Source organism: Brassica rapa, chromosome A06, assembly GCF_000309985.2.
Source record: "Brassica rapa cultivar Chiifu-401-42 chromosome A06, CAAS_Brap_v3.01, whole genome shotgun sequence".
NCBI classification, from domain to species: domain Eukaryota; kingdom Viridiplantae; phylum Streptophyta; class Magnoliopsida; order Brassicales; family Brassicaceae; genus Brassica; species Brassica rapa.
In genome coordinates this window covers 10135087-10150866 of record NC_024800.2, presented here as the reverse complement: position 1 = coordinate 10150866, position 15780 = coordinate 10135087, and the positions used below count along the sequence as shown (strand labels likewise).

Here is a 15780-nt window from a genome sequence, read left to right as displayed (position 1 = left end):
TAAATTTATAAACCATTGATTTTATAAAATGTCCATTTATATTTTTATGTTTTGTAAATATATTTAGAGTAGAATATATTATATTATAATATAGATGTTTGATACTAATTTTTATTTGTACGTAATATTATATTTATAATTTTATAACTTGATGCAATTTGATGTAATTGTAATATTCATATATTAACCTATTGATTTTTTTTGTTTATTTATTTAAAAATTATTTATTTTTTTACTGTAGGTTTTTATGAATTATTATTAATTTTATGATATTTGGTTTTCTTGAAAATTGTATTATAGCAGATTAATATATACTATATATTACAGTTTGCGTTTTTATTTTCAGCAAAAAGAAATAACAATTCATTGTAATTAATTTAATTTTTTTTATTTTAAGTGAAGTGGCAGATTTGTAAATAAGAAAGAAATGCAATGGCTAAATATGTAAATAAAAATAAATATTTAATCTGTTAACCGTGTTTCCAAACATTTCTCATTTAACCTGCTATCCAAGTTTCCAAACGACAGAATCTGTAAATGAGAAAAAAATACAGTGACTAAATATGTAAATAAAAAAATATTTAATCTGCTATCCTTGTTTCTAAACAACTTTCATTTAATCTACTATCTAAGTTTGTAAACAGTACCAAAATGTACTTCAGTTTTAATAATATAGATTTCAATTATGCTCAAAAGGCAATCAAGAGTTTGTTCCTAAGTCATAACAATGATTGTGAGAATTCAAGAGGTGATGCATTCAGTAACTTGCTTTCACTATGATCTGCACCCAAACTCTCCAAGACACGAGCTGCAACACCATCCCCTTCTTCATGAAGAAGTTTAGCAGAAGATGATCTGGCCCAACGCTGTAACCCCCTAGAATGATAAGAAAGTGTGCAAGTTTTCAACGCTCGAAAAAGCTTATGTACACGTATAAAGAAGCCTCCAAGCCTAGACTACTAATAAAATATATCACAATTAAACTCTTTTATGTTATAAATAAAAAGGAGTAAATAGATAACTATAGCTTTGCTTATAGTTATTATATATATATATTTATGCTGGAGAGTAATGAGAGATGAGAGCAAATGATTCTTTTTTTATTATAAACTCTTCTTTTTGTTGTACGTACAAAGTAAAGAAAATGAATGATATTTATACTACACATAAGTCGGTTGCTTTACTAGAAAAAGATAAAATACTAAGAGGTGATAGATGACATGATTGCTGTAAGAAAGATATGTGTCTAAGATGGATAATCATCTTATTTTGATCTTTATCTTCTAACACTCCTCCTTGATTATCCGTCTTGTATTACGTACAGCCTCGTTAAAAACCTAGTCATGGAAAAACCCGATGGGATAAAAACCATGATAAGGAAAAAAGAGTACTGTGACGTAATCTCCCCCTGAGAATAATGGACATAGCCTTATCTTCACAGGTCACGCAAACGTCGCATTCCGATACCGTAAACGTGTTTTCGGAATGTTGTAGTCGGAAGAGTTTTGGTAAACAAGTCAGCCGGATTTTTACATGACCGTATATACTCGATGTCCACTTCTTTATTTTTCTCAAATTTCCTTATGTACGAGTAAAATCATGGAGAGATGTGCTTTGTTCTGTCGCTCTTAAGGTAGCCTTCCTTGAGTTGAGCAACACAAGCCGAATTATCTTCAAAAAATTTCGTCGGCTCATTTTCGTTGACTATCTGTTTGATTCTTGTATGTGGGGACTCATTGACCGAAGCCACACACATTCTCGACATGCTTCGTGAAGCGCAATAGTCTCTACACGATTTGAAGATGTTGCAACCAGAGTTTGTTTCTGGGACCGCCAAGAGATCGCGGTTCCACCAGTTGTAAAACCATATCCGGTTTGCGTTCGACTTTATAAATAGCATGTATCTGCAAAACTATACCAAACTCGGGGTTTCTAAGATAAATCAATCCTAAATCAATACGTACCTTGGAGAGAACTGACATGTTCTCGATGCCATTCTAATTTCCATAAATAGGAAACTGTATCTTGCAAAGACATTAGTGTCTAAAACTATATTTTATCAAATACAACTTGCAAGACATATAAGCTCACAAATGCTTTATTACTATTAGCATCTCCAAAGTACTTATTTATATAAGATCTTAGAGGATCTTTTAAACATCTCTTTCATATCGAGAGATCTATTTACCATTGGAGTACTCAAAGGAGTCACTTTATTCATACAAAAGCGTTTCAATAACCTTTTTGTATAGTTTGATTGATGCACAAATATTCCTTCTCGGAAATGCTCTATCTGAAGCCCAAGACAAAACTTTGTCTTGCCGAGATCTATTTCGAACTCCTCTTTCATATGAGTTCGAGCATCATCAACCTCCTTTTGAGTTCCAATTATGTTCAGGTCATCTACATATACAACAATGATTACAAAGCCATATGGCAATTTCTTTATAGAAACGCATGGACATATCGCATTATTAACATATCCTTTTTCAAGATATATTCACTTAAGCGATTGTACCATATGCGTCCGGATTGCTATAATCCGTAAAGTGATCGCTGTAACTTGACCGAACAAATCTCCCTGGATTTTTCTTTCAATGCCCTTGGCATTTTCAATCCCTCTGGAAGTTTCATATATATATCGTTATCCACCGATCCATACAAATATGCAGTCACAACGTCCATGAGATGCATCTCAAGATTTTTTGACGCCGTTAGGCTCATCAAAAATCTAAACGTAATTGCATCCATTACCGGGAAATACGTTTCCTCAAAATCAATTCCCGGTCTCTGAGAAAAATCTTGGGCAACTAATCAGGTTTTATATCGTGTTACTTTTCTCACGAATACCCGCTTATACCCAACAAGATTTATATTCTCAGACGTTATGACTATAGGTCCAAAGACATTCATTTTCTTTAGGGAGAATAATTCAATTTGAATGGCCTTCTGCCACTCCTCCCAATCATGTCTTTTTAACATTCCAAAATGGACCTTCGATCGGGATCATCACTTTTATGATCGATCTCTTTGGACACAGAAAAGAAAAACATTCCATCAACATCTTTTATCTTATAACTTTTCATTAAGGGTGTAGTTGATGGAAATCTCATACTTTTCTGTTCCCTTTTCGTCATCTGGATCATCTTTATTTGGTTCATCTTGACCCTTTTCATTTATGCCTTCTTTCAGACATTTTTCAGTATCAGGTTCTTCTGGAACCTTACCATTTATGCCTTCTTTCAGACATCTTTCAGTATCAGGTTCTCTTTCAACCTTTCCACTTATGTCTTCTTTCAGACATTTTTCAGTATCAGGTTCTCCAGGAACCTTGCAACTTTTCTCAACCAAATTCTTTCGGGGATTTTTATCTCTAGAACCCGCTAGTCTCCCCTTCTTTAACTGAACCCTAGGTTCATTCATTTTATTCCCATCAGTTTGTTCTTTAGGAACATCAACTCTTGATGGAACATTTTCAGCGGGTATATCATGTTGTATCTGTGAACACATTTGGTAACTAGTTTGCCAAATTATTCAAATGCACAATTTCCTGAACTTCCAGCTCTTCTTTGATTTTTAGGGGGACCAAAGTGTAACAACGAATGTGTACACCATGTAATTTATTTAGGAATTTCTCAAATTCCTCCCCCTAACGCTGGAATTCATTCTCATTAAAATGGCAATCGGCAAATCGTGCCGTAAACATATCATCAGTTACCGGTTCAAGATACCTTATATACTGCTTGTTCTAACTCTTCTAGAGTTTGTTTTATACATTCCCGAGAGCATTTTTAACTCTCCAGGGAGTTCTAAAAATCAAGATGCAACTCAAGTTATTTTTGTCCTGCCAGACATTTCAATATATTGCATCTATTTTAAATTTTCTCCAGTGACCTTGGAACAAGCCGCTTTTCATACCTCAAGGTCATCTTTCATTACATTCTTTGGAGAAATATATACCTTGGACTTTTGGTCCAAAAATCTCTCGTTATTCTAACGAGCTTTATATCGAATTGATGGCCAATCAATTCACTCTACCCTCATACATAGAGGTAGATTCATAATCTTTATTTTTATAGCGCTTTTTCATTTATTTATTGTCGACAATCTATTTTCTCTTTGATTCCATATTTTTATCCGTACTGATACGGTTAATCGAGATCTCTTTATCATCATTGATGATTTACCCAGGTACCTGACTGTTATATTAACCATATCAACGGTCTCATCATGAGATTCATCCTCTATTTATATTTTTTCTCCTTTTCGAGGACTCTTTGGAACCAAAGTGGTCTATCACGTCTCTAGCGTGCTATAGACTCATATATCGTCCGTTTAGGACACTATTTTCTTATTGGAGCATTTTCAGCTGGAATATGAGATATCATTATTTCATCAAAATGTCTGGCAGGCATTTTGTAAATGGATTATTCTACTTTTCATTGTAATCCATTTCACATATCTCATTCCATCAGCTTATCATATGCTTCTAGCAAACTTGCGAGCATATTTCTAAGTATCCATATACTTTATCTGTAAGACCCGATCCCGGCCGACTAGGCCGCGGTCGATGCCTCACGTCGCTCGGTCTATACACTGACCGAACCTCTAAAAATTTTGCCCTATATTTAAAAACATCGCCCTTAGGCGAGGGCTAACTCAGATCTTAGCTCAAGACTACCTTAGTCATTCCCTAGCTTAGATCATTTCACCTTATGCACAGCGGAATAACATCTATCATCCATTGGACTAAATCCAATCTAACACTTGTCTGGTCAGATCACCTCAGCTACTGGTCAGTAACACAACTGCCAGCTAGCTCCAAGGTCGATCCTTTGCCACATTCCCGGAGCTTGTTAGCTCATTGTCCCAGCTGACTTAGCTGTCTTAGCTAGCTCACCCAACTAGTTGAGCTGAACCACTTCACTTGAGATTTGCTGCTCCGTTCCAGCTGATCGAGCTGCATAAACTCTTCCCTTGGGTACTTAGTCATTCAGCCAACCATCCCCACAGACATAAGTAACCTTTGGGAAGTCTTCAATCAGCTAAGGACATGCATCTGGCCCTTACCGGTTCATGCACTGTCCCACATCCTTTTGCCTTATCAACTTATGATATCAAGTCCAGCTCATGGACTAATCATACCAAGTCCTCTCATGGACTAACCAGATCAAGTCCTCACAAAGACTAACACTGCCCATCAGATCCTGAGTCAATCAACCAACCACCCCACATGACTCAGAACTGATGAGTCTTCATACTTCCTAATCAGTCATGGAACCATGTCCCACTGAACCTGATTAGTGTTGTTCTTACCACCGGTGCATCCTTTGATCAATCAGATCAGACACCTTGATCCATCATCCAAAGATCAGGTCGTCCATCCTTGCCAATGATCAGATCACACACGGCCTGCCTTACCAACACCAAGGTTGATAACCAGCAATTCCTTATGATCAATATCATAAGTGACAATATGTTCCAGCACACAACATATGATCAGATATCCTAACACAAGGATCTGACCCCAATATGCCCTCAGGTGCAATTTCGACCCCAAGCAAACCTGCTCCAAAAATCAATTAAAATTCATGACAATTCATGATAAATCATAACTAAGAGAATGGTCCAATCAGATTTCCCAGAACCGGCCTCCATCCCATAGATCTCGGCCAAGATCAGCCAAACTGGCCCAAGGGACCATCCCTAAATCAATCCCTAAAAACTCATTAGGATTCATGATAATTCATGATAAATCTTAACTAAGAGAATGGTCAAGTCAGAATTCCAAGAACCGATCTCGATCCTATGGATCTCGACCTAGGACAGCCCCACCGGCCACCTTGACCATCTCGAAATCAATCAGATAAAAATCCCCAAATACCATAAAAATTCATGATAATTCACCACTAAGAGGATTCCAAATTCAGATCACCATAAATCCATCAGGAAGTAGGAGATCCAGACTTAGCTGCCAAACCAAGGCCATGGAGGGTTCTTCTGAACCGGCCAAGCCATGGTTCAGTGCTACTATGTCTAATCATCAATCTCAATCATAAGAACAAGGAATAATATGATTAATAATCATAAAACAGAGTAAGGTGTAACTGCTGGACCAGATCAACCCATAGTGTACCAGACTATGTCCAATGGTCTGCAGTCCCCACCTGTTACCTCATCAGGGGCGTCCATGCTCCTCCTAGCACGCCTTCATCAAACCCTTATCACATACTCCCAGTATTGATAAGATCTAACCATGGTTCGTGCCCATCACTCCTTCCATGGAACTTCCATGAAACCAGTTTCTACACTGCATCCACCTTCAAGGCTATTCATGCCATTGTGAGTGAAGTCCGGCCTTCTCCCTTCTCTCCTGGGTGTTTGCGTGTGTTCCCAAGATGCAGAGGAAGCCTAGGACGTGTTCATCAGTGGTGGAAACCTACCACAGGGTCGTTCATAACTCCCCTTGCACTTCCATGAAACTGCCTTTCTACACACATCTGCCCTTAAGGCTGTCTTGGCCTTTAGGAATGAATTCCGGTCATCTACCTTCTCTCCTCACCATTTGCGTGTGTTCTCAGGCCCTGGAGGATGCATTGGGTGATAACATCACGGATCAAAAGCCACCAGAAAGTCGTTCACTTTCCCCCTTGATCTCTCCCAAAACTGCCTCTTTATGGCCTTCACACCACCATGGGTCTTGGATTGGGAATCCGACCAACTCTCTGTATTTTCTTTGTGTTTCTTTGTGTTTCAGGGTGTAGGAATCGACCAGAATGGCAGAAATGAGAGGGAGAAGACGATTTAAACTGTCCCCAACCGCTTGGGCGAACAGTTACCAACCAATCACATCCCTTCTTCCCAAAACCGTCCCATAACCGCCCCATAACCGCCCATTGGCGGTTTCTCCCCTTTTCTTCCTTTGGCAAATCGATCACTGAGCCTCAGCTCACACTCTGGAAGCTTGCCCACTCCCTGTCCCAAGCCTAAGACCCACTTGGTCGAACCGTCCTGCACCCGGACCATCGGCTCGCCCAGTAACCGTCCCGGACTCGCCCGCACTGATCCGAACCAAAACGCACCGTTCACCGAATGGAGCTGACCTCCAGCTGTTCCCAGCTGAGTGAGCTAGTCCACCAGCTCCTGTGAGCTGGACAGATCATGGTGAACTGAATACCAGCTGAACCGAGCTGATTGAACTCAAACCAACACTCGTCCAGCTGCCTAAACACTCACCCAGCTCCTTTACCCTTGTTTCCATCATATCCTGGTTAAGTCTCAGCTGACTGATGCCCTTAACCTTCATTCAGGACCATGACACGCTTGTCCTTAGGTCATGTGACCTGACTGGTGCGTTTCCTTGCACCGCAGTCCGTCCGGACGATCCTATCCAGGATCGGGGACATGACAAGTCTCCCCCACTTGCGAAGGATTCGTCCTCGAATCCAGTGGTGTTAACCTCTTGTCTCAAGACAAAGGTTCCATCCGAACTCCTTTGTACCCGGAACATGGAGCATGCTCGATTGGTTCTTTCTAACCAATTCGTTGCATCTCCCACCTTGTTCCTTCTCACTGACCACCTATTGGTCATCGTATACACAACAAGTCTCCCCCACTTGATAGATATTTAACCCAAATTCTTATCAAGTGGTCCATCAAGCACCCATACAAAGACATGACTTGTGTCACTGACCCAACTCTCCAGGTTGCGTTCCTAGTAGACACCAAGTCCATGTAGAACACTTTAGTTCCATGACTAGATCAAATTCAGTACCTAGGAACATACTGAGTACTCAAGTCTTAGTAGATTCAACCAATCTCCAAGCCACTCGATGCACCAGCCAAGTCCTAGTGAACATGTTCCAATCTTTAGGCTGCTCACTCTACCATGAGTCCTAACAGATTGTTCTGTTCCCTTAAGTCCTTCCTGGACAATAAGGTTTATGATTCCAGCAATTCATCAATCCTGGGTAAAGGGTACTTGTTCTTCCCAGTCACCCTGTTCAAACCCCTATAATCAATGCACAACCTAAAGCTACCATCCTTTTTTCTTAACAAATAGGACTGGTGCTCCCCAAGGTGATACACTAGGGTGTATGAACCCCTTCTCAAGCAACTCCTCAAGTTGCTTCTTCAGCTCTGCCATCTGAGCTGGTGCCATTCTATATGGACTTTTAGATAATGGGGCCGTTCCAGGTTCCAATTCAATGATGAATGGGTCAGCCCTATCAGGGGGAATGCCCTGTAGTGCCCCAAACACATCCTGAAATTCCCGAACCAACGGTATACCCTCTGGGTCACAGGCCCCTACAACCTCATCAGTGTAAATGGTAGCCAAAAAGGCCTCACAACCATTTCCAAGCATCCGTTCTACTTGGACTGCTGAAACCACCAAACTACAAGAGGTTGGCATGATCCCTTGGTACTTAATCGGGGTCCAAACTCGTTCTCAAGTTGCACCCTTCCCCGGTGACAATCTAGAGTTGCCCGATACTTTCCCAACCAGTCCATGCCCAAGATCACTTCATGATGCTTGAGGGGGACAACAATCAGATCTATAGGCATCGGCCTATCCAAGATCACCACAGGGATGTCCTTAACCAGACCGAGTGAGTTCATAACTTGCCCTCCGGCCGCACTCACTCGTTCAGGACCATCCCATGTTCCATACTGGAACAAACCTTTTCCAACCATTCCTGGACTCACAGCACTATGTGTAGCTCCAGTATCAAATAATGTGTTTCCACACCACCGATCATTAAGTACTTAGATGAGTAGGATTTTGGTTTGATCACACATTTGGAAAATGTCCCATACCATTCTCCAAAGCATCACACATCTGTGAACGTCCCATACCATTCACAAAAGTGTTTATAGTATACCTCAATCCTCATCATACTAAGATACTTAACATCGTGTTTCCAATTCCTCTTGGAATTGATCCATTCCATTCACTCAATTTTAAGGAATCATACCTTGACTTACACTGAGTCCAAGCTGATCCATCTGATCACAAGCCCACTCATGTACTAGCCATGTAGTGTCTCCCTTAGACTAACATGAACATTGCATATGCTCACTTGTTTTGAACGGCCACCAAGGAATAACATTTACCTCCAAGAGAGTGCTGCATGTTTCTTTCAACCTAAGCCACTCTCTGGTCCATGTTACTTCCCTTGTCCAGGTCGTCCATACAAAGATCTTGCATTGCGTCCATCATCCAATCCGTCTATTATTCCCAAATAACTAGATAAACTAACCTTTATGTTTTCAGGGTCTTGCCGTGGAAGAATGTATCTTGGCTAAGCCGGCTCATCTTGGAACTTCCCCGTTCACAAGCATTAAACCCAAACTTACCTCAACTCTCACTTGGCTCACCACAACAAAGGTTCCAAGTCATCTCAGTTTTCAGAAATAATTTCGGTTTGGAACTTAACATATTTGAGCACTGTCCTCAACAGGATCAAGCATGCTCTGATACCAACTTGTAAGACCCGATCCTGGATTCCTCAATCCAACCAGACCGCGGCCTCACCAAACAATGCAACCAATTCCATCTTTTATATTCAAGTTCAAGTGTTAAATAATTCTAAGTCTTTTTCAGAGTTTTGAGGTTCCAACATTCACACTTAAACAATCAAGCATCAACTAATGAAAATAGATACTTCATAGATATTAACCAAGGTTCATACATCATTCATCATCCTATATAATAGAATACATACTAGAATCGCATAAGTTCACAAGTTGCACAATAGGCTACAATAATCACACAATTTTCAGAATCAACCCAATCACCACACATCTTCCCATGGCCGCGGTCCTCATGGTGCTTTTCCCTTACCACGGTCCATTTCTGGTCCTGGATCCAACACAAACAACCACACAATCACAAGGTTAGATTACAAGTCAAGAATCAAATCACATTGCATGGTCGGATCCAATCTAGTCAAGAACAATCATCAAAAATGTCAAATCTGATCCCTTTAAAAAGAGATCCAAATACCAAATAAAATTCATGATAATTCATGATAATTGATAAGAAAAATATTCCCATTAACAGTTTCAAAAGAATCGGCTCAGATCATAGTGATCTCGGCCAAGATCAGCCAAACTGGCCCAAGGGACCATCCCTAAATCAATCCCTAAAAACTCATTAGGATTCATGATAATTCATGATAAATCTTAACTAAGAGAATGGTCAAGTCAGAATTCCAAGAACCGATCTCGATCCTATGGATCTCGACCTAGGACAGCCCCACCGGCCACCTTGACCATCTCGAAATCAATCAGATAAAAATCCCCAAATACCATAAAAATTCATGATAATTCACCACTAAGAGGATTCCAAATTCAGATCACCATAAATCCATCAGGAAGTAGGAGATCCAGACTTAGCTGCCAAACCAAGGCCATGGAGGGTTCTTCTGAACCGGCCAAGCCATGGTTCAGTGCTACTATGTCTAATCATCAATCTCAATCATAAGAACAAGGAATAATATGATTAATAATCATAAAACAGAGTAAGGTGTAACTGCTGGACCAGATCAACCCATAGTGTACCAGACTATGTCCAATGGTCTGCAGTCCCCACCTGTTACCTCATCAGGGGCGTCCATGCTCCTCCTAGCACGCCTTCATCAAACCCTTATCACATACTCCCAGTATTGATAAGATCTAACCATGGTTCGTGCCCATCACTCCTTCCATGGAACTTCCATGAAACCAGTTTCTACACTGCATCCACCTTCAAGGCTATTCATGCCATTGTGAGTGAAGTCCGGCCTTCTCCCTTCTCTCCTGGGTGTTTGCGTGTGTTCCCAAGATGCAGAGGAAGCCTAGTACGTGTTCATCAGTGGTGGAAACCTACCACAGGGTCGTTCATAACTCCCCTTGCACTTCCATGAAACTGCCTTTCTACACACATCTGCCCTTAAGGCTGTCTTGGCCTTTAGGAATGAATTCCGGTCATCTACCTTCTCTCCTCACCATTTGCGTGTGTTCTCAGGCCCTGGAGGATGCATTGGGTGATAACATCACGGATCAAAAGCCACCAGAAAGTCGTTCATAACTTTCCCCCTTGATCTCTCCCAAAACTGCCTCTTTATGGCCTTCACACCACCATGGGTCTTGGATTGGGAATCCGACCAACTCTCTGTATTTTCTTTGTGTTTCTTTGTGTTTCAGGGTGTAGGAATCGACCAGAATGGCAGAAATGAGAGGGAGAAGACGATTTAAACTGTCCCCAACCGCTTGGGCGAACAGTTACCAACCAATCACATCCCTTCTTCCCAAAACCGTCCCATAACCGCCCCATAACCGCCCATTGGCGGTTTCTCCCCTTTTCTTCCTTTGGCAAATCGATCACTGAGCCTCAGCTCACACTCTGGAAGCTTGCCCACTCCCTGTCCCAAGCCTAAGACCCACTTGGTCGAACCGTCCTGCACCCGGACCATCGGCTCGCCCAGTAACCGTCCCGGACTCGCCCGCACTGATCCGAACCAAAACGCACCGTTCACCGAATGGAGCTGACCTCCAGCTGTTCCCAGCTGAGTGAGCTAGTCCACCAGCTCCTGTGAGCTGGACAGATCATGGTGAACTGAATACCAGCTGAACCGAGCTGATTGAACTCAAACCAACACTCGTCCAGCTGCCTAAACACTCACCCAGCTCCTTTACCCTTGTTTCCATCATATCCTGGTTAAGTCTCAGCTGACTGATGCCCTTAACCTTCATTCAGGACCATGACACGCTTGTCCTTAGGTCATGTGACCTGACTGGTGCGTTTCCTTGCACCGCAGTCCGTCCGGACGATCCTATCCAGGATCGGGGACATGACATTATCCCTCTGGATTGTATATGTCTTTATTACATGCACAACTGCATGTTTACACCCAATCATGGGGATCATCTTACTTGAATTTACTTTATCAAGTTCTTTTTCAAGTGCGAACATAATTTTTCAATGTTCCACTCACTAGGATTCTTTAATTCTCCTCCTCGAGATGATGACACTCCATGTCTAAAATCTCGTACTGAATCCCACTCTAGAACCAATAACATATTCAGTTTTTCCATTTGGGATGAATTATGTTTCAAATCCTTTAGAGTGAGATCTTAATTTGGGATCTGCTTAAAGAAATCACATATTGTGAACTTGTTTGATGATTCATCACCATGATGGTTTCCTTTATTTTCTTGACATGCTATATGTGAAAAACTTCTGGTTTTTCAACATTTCACAATAATGTCGATAACATTATTGGAGATGGCTATATATCAGTAAACTCCAGGTTTACCACTCGTTTATAATTTTGCCATCTTTTTTTTATGCATGTCTTTTCATCATAAGCTCCTCTAGAGCAATAATAATTTTTATATTACTAGATACTATACTTATTTATTTTGAGAGAAAAGAAATATTTGTTACCTTTATTTGTCATGTACGATGATCCAATATCTGCCAAGTATTTCTATCTCCATCCTGAATCTCAAAATCTTCTTCAGGAAGATAATCATTATATCATTGATACTCTCTGGTTCACCGAGAAAGTCTATCACATCAAGATGAGTATTCAAACTATGAAAGATGGTTCGGGCTCATAAGAGAAAAAGTTTAATATACTTCCTTTCTCTTTTTCTTTTTGATTCTCGATATAGATCGGCTAAATCTTTGGCATACGACAACTGCGTACCCAATTTTCTTTCTAGCCATATCTATAGCAAACCTTTTATGTTTGCCTTTTATCACCCGACCACTTTTATTTTCTTGGAAGTTCTAACTATTTCGCATGGACAAAATATTCTTCCTCGTCCACTTCCACGACCACGATAGGGAGTTTCAACTGTATCTACACCCTCGTCCTTTTCTAATAGGACCGACTTGATGGTTTAGTATCATGATTTCATTTCCCTTATTTTCAGTTTTCAAGGAGGATTTTCATCAACTCCAACTATTTATTGAATCTTTTCTTTCAAGGATTTAATTATTCAAAGATCTTCTAGATCTTTTCTCATGATACACCTCATCTTATAAACCATCATTGAAGTGATGTAAATTATCATGGCTTTATTCTTTTCTCATCCGATATTGTTTCAATTTATCGATGATTTCTCAAAGCTCATTTTTTCTCAGGTGCATATTTGCACTCACTGCCCAAGTCTTATAATTATTTCTCGTAATACCAAGGGCACCTATTTTGAGCTTTGTCAAAACTCACATGATAACATTATTCATAGAATAATATTATAATAAAGACGAGAATTTAAATGCAGAAATTGAAGGCATAAAATAAATGCGTAAATTAAATTGCAGAAATTTAAATAGCATAAATAAAATCAGGAGGCTTAGCCTACCACATGATCCGAGGAGTCAAAGACTACCATATTGATCATTTTTCAAAGTCCGAGGAGACATGATCTACCATTTTGACCTTTACTTATTTCAAGGTCCGCGGAGACTTAGTCTACCATTTTTGACCTTTTTCTTTTTATTTACGGAGGCAAAGCCTTCCATGTATCTTTTTTTTCATTTCACGGAGGCAAAGCCTACCACGTGATCTTTTTTTTTTTCAATTCACGGAGGTAAATCCTACCACGTGATCATCTGATCGTGAAGGCATATCCTACCATAACAATCAGTCGGGAAAGGCATCGTCTATCATCCCGAAAAATAAACGGAGAAGGCCTAACCTCTCACTCCGGAACAATAATAAAATTTAAATAAATTAAGTATATTCAAACACATAAATTTAAATATTACCTCGACTGGTTTAAGAACTTTCGGATTGATAAACCTCAGTTGGTCAGAGTTTCGTGCTGATAACGTGTTGTAAATAAAAAGGAGTAAATAGATAACTATAGCTTTGCTTATAGTTATTATATATATATATATATATATATATATATATATATTTATGCTGGAGAGTAATGAGAGATAAGAGCAAATGATTCTTTTTTTTTATTATAAACTCTTCTTCTTGTTGTACGTACAAAGTAAAGAAAATGAATGCTGTTTATATTACACATAAGTCGGTTGCTTTACTAGAAAAAGATAAAATACTAAGAGGTGATAGATGACATGATTACTGTAAGAAAAACATGTGTCTAAGATGGATAATCATCTTATTTTGATCTTTATCTTCTTAACATTTTAGAGTATATTCTATAATGTTCTTCAGTTCGCTTACAAATCTTAAGAGTTTATCTGATATATGAAAGTGAATATGTAAAAGAAGCTATAAGATTGTGTGAATTAGAGATTAAATTACCAAACCCTACAAAGAAAGATACGGTCTCTCCAATCCCCTAAAGATTGTGATTTTTCAAAAAAAAAATTATGTGTCATTTCCACAAACATTTTCACTAAAAAAATAACATGACATATTATCAATTATGACATGACTTATATCTAATTGTGACATGTACAATTACATTTAATGTTGATTTATATTTTTGGTAAAATTCTTACAATAAGATAATAACCAATAAATCATCATTAAAGTAAATATGTTCAAATATTCAAATATAACATTAAATAATATAATAAAAGAAATATAACAATATTTTACAAATTTTAAAATTTTATGCAATTTATTAAAAAATAATAAATTTTTAATCCTAATGCCATTAGTTTCCTTTTGGTATCTACAAATTTTAGAAATAATATTTAGTTTTACTTTTTGATAATTATATAATTTTTTTAGCAAACTTTTTTTCTTAATTTTATACAGGTTGATTTAATCATATGCTAACCAATATAAATAGATAAAAATCTATCTAAAATTATAATTTTAAATATATATATATATATATATATTATTAAATATAAATTAAAATAATAGAAGTATTTATTTTATCTTATCTATCTTTAATAAAATCAAAATTTATATTACAAATTACATATAGATGCTTATTTTTTTTCTTTGGTATCTTCTTTCAATTTTTTTAGCCCTTTCATATTAATTTAGTATAATCAACAAAGATTCTATCATTTTTGTATTTGCAATTCAATATAGAACAAAGGTAAGAAAATAATAAATTTTAAAATATTAATAAAAAAAATTTAAAATATAATTTAAATTATATTTTATTAATTGCACATGATAGAAGAAAACACCTAGTAAATAAAAGAACCTGAGATTATAACTTCAAAGCTCTTGCTTAAAGTATGAGTAGGAAAGTAAGTTAACAGTTTTAAACTCCGCATAGTTTTTATTTGATTTTTTTATCAATAGTTACCGCTGAATAAATGTTGATGTACACTAAAAATGTAGATTTAAAAATGATAGTTTGGTTGAAAAAAATATGATAGTTTTGATACTGAATATATATAATATATATAGTTTTATAATCTCTCATATAAATATATGCTATACAACTTCCAGTTCTTTATTGGTGGTTCTACATATATATAAAGAAGCCCAATTATATTTGGACACATGTTTTAAATTTTATAGAACAAAGAGAAGATAAGAGTCACATTTTGTTTTGGTATCATCTACTTCTCACCTACTACTACTACTCATCTCAAGGCGGCAATAACGGCACCGTTTATTAAACTAAACCACCATTTGTTAGGTGTAACTATCTTCTTTAAAACGTTTATGAATTTATAAGATCACATACAATATTTGTAGATTATTAAAGAAAAAAAAAACATTTTTGACAGCTCTGTTTTTAATTTTTGTTGCGTAATTGACCATTTATGTTTTTTAATAAGATCTAAATTATGTGTAATTATAGAGAATAATTATAAATTAAGAGGAAATTTTGATTTTT

At 37.9% G+C, this 15780-nt stretch overlaps 1 long non-coding RNA gene across 1 annotated transcript; it reads right to left on the bottom strand.

Moving 5' to 3' along the window:
• Positions 1–369: 369 nt before the first annotated feature.
• On the bottom strand, positions 370–15565 carry LOC117126279. Its single transcript, XR_004448823.1, has 2 exons — positions 11840–15565; positions 370–4527 (listed from the first exon to the last, which is right to left on the bottom strand). It is a non-coding gene; the product is annotated as an uncharacterized LOC117126279 (long non-coding RNA).
• Positions 15566–15780: the final 215 nt, after the last annotated feature.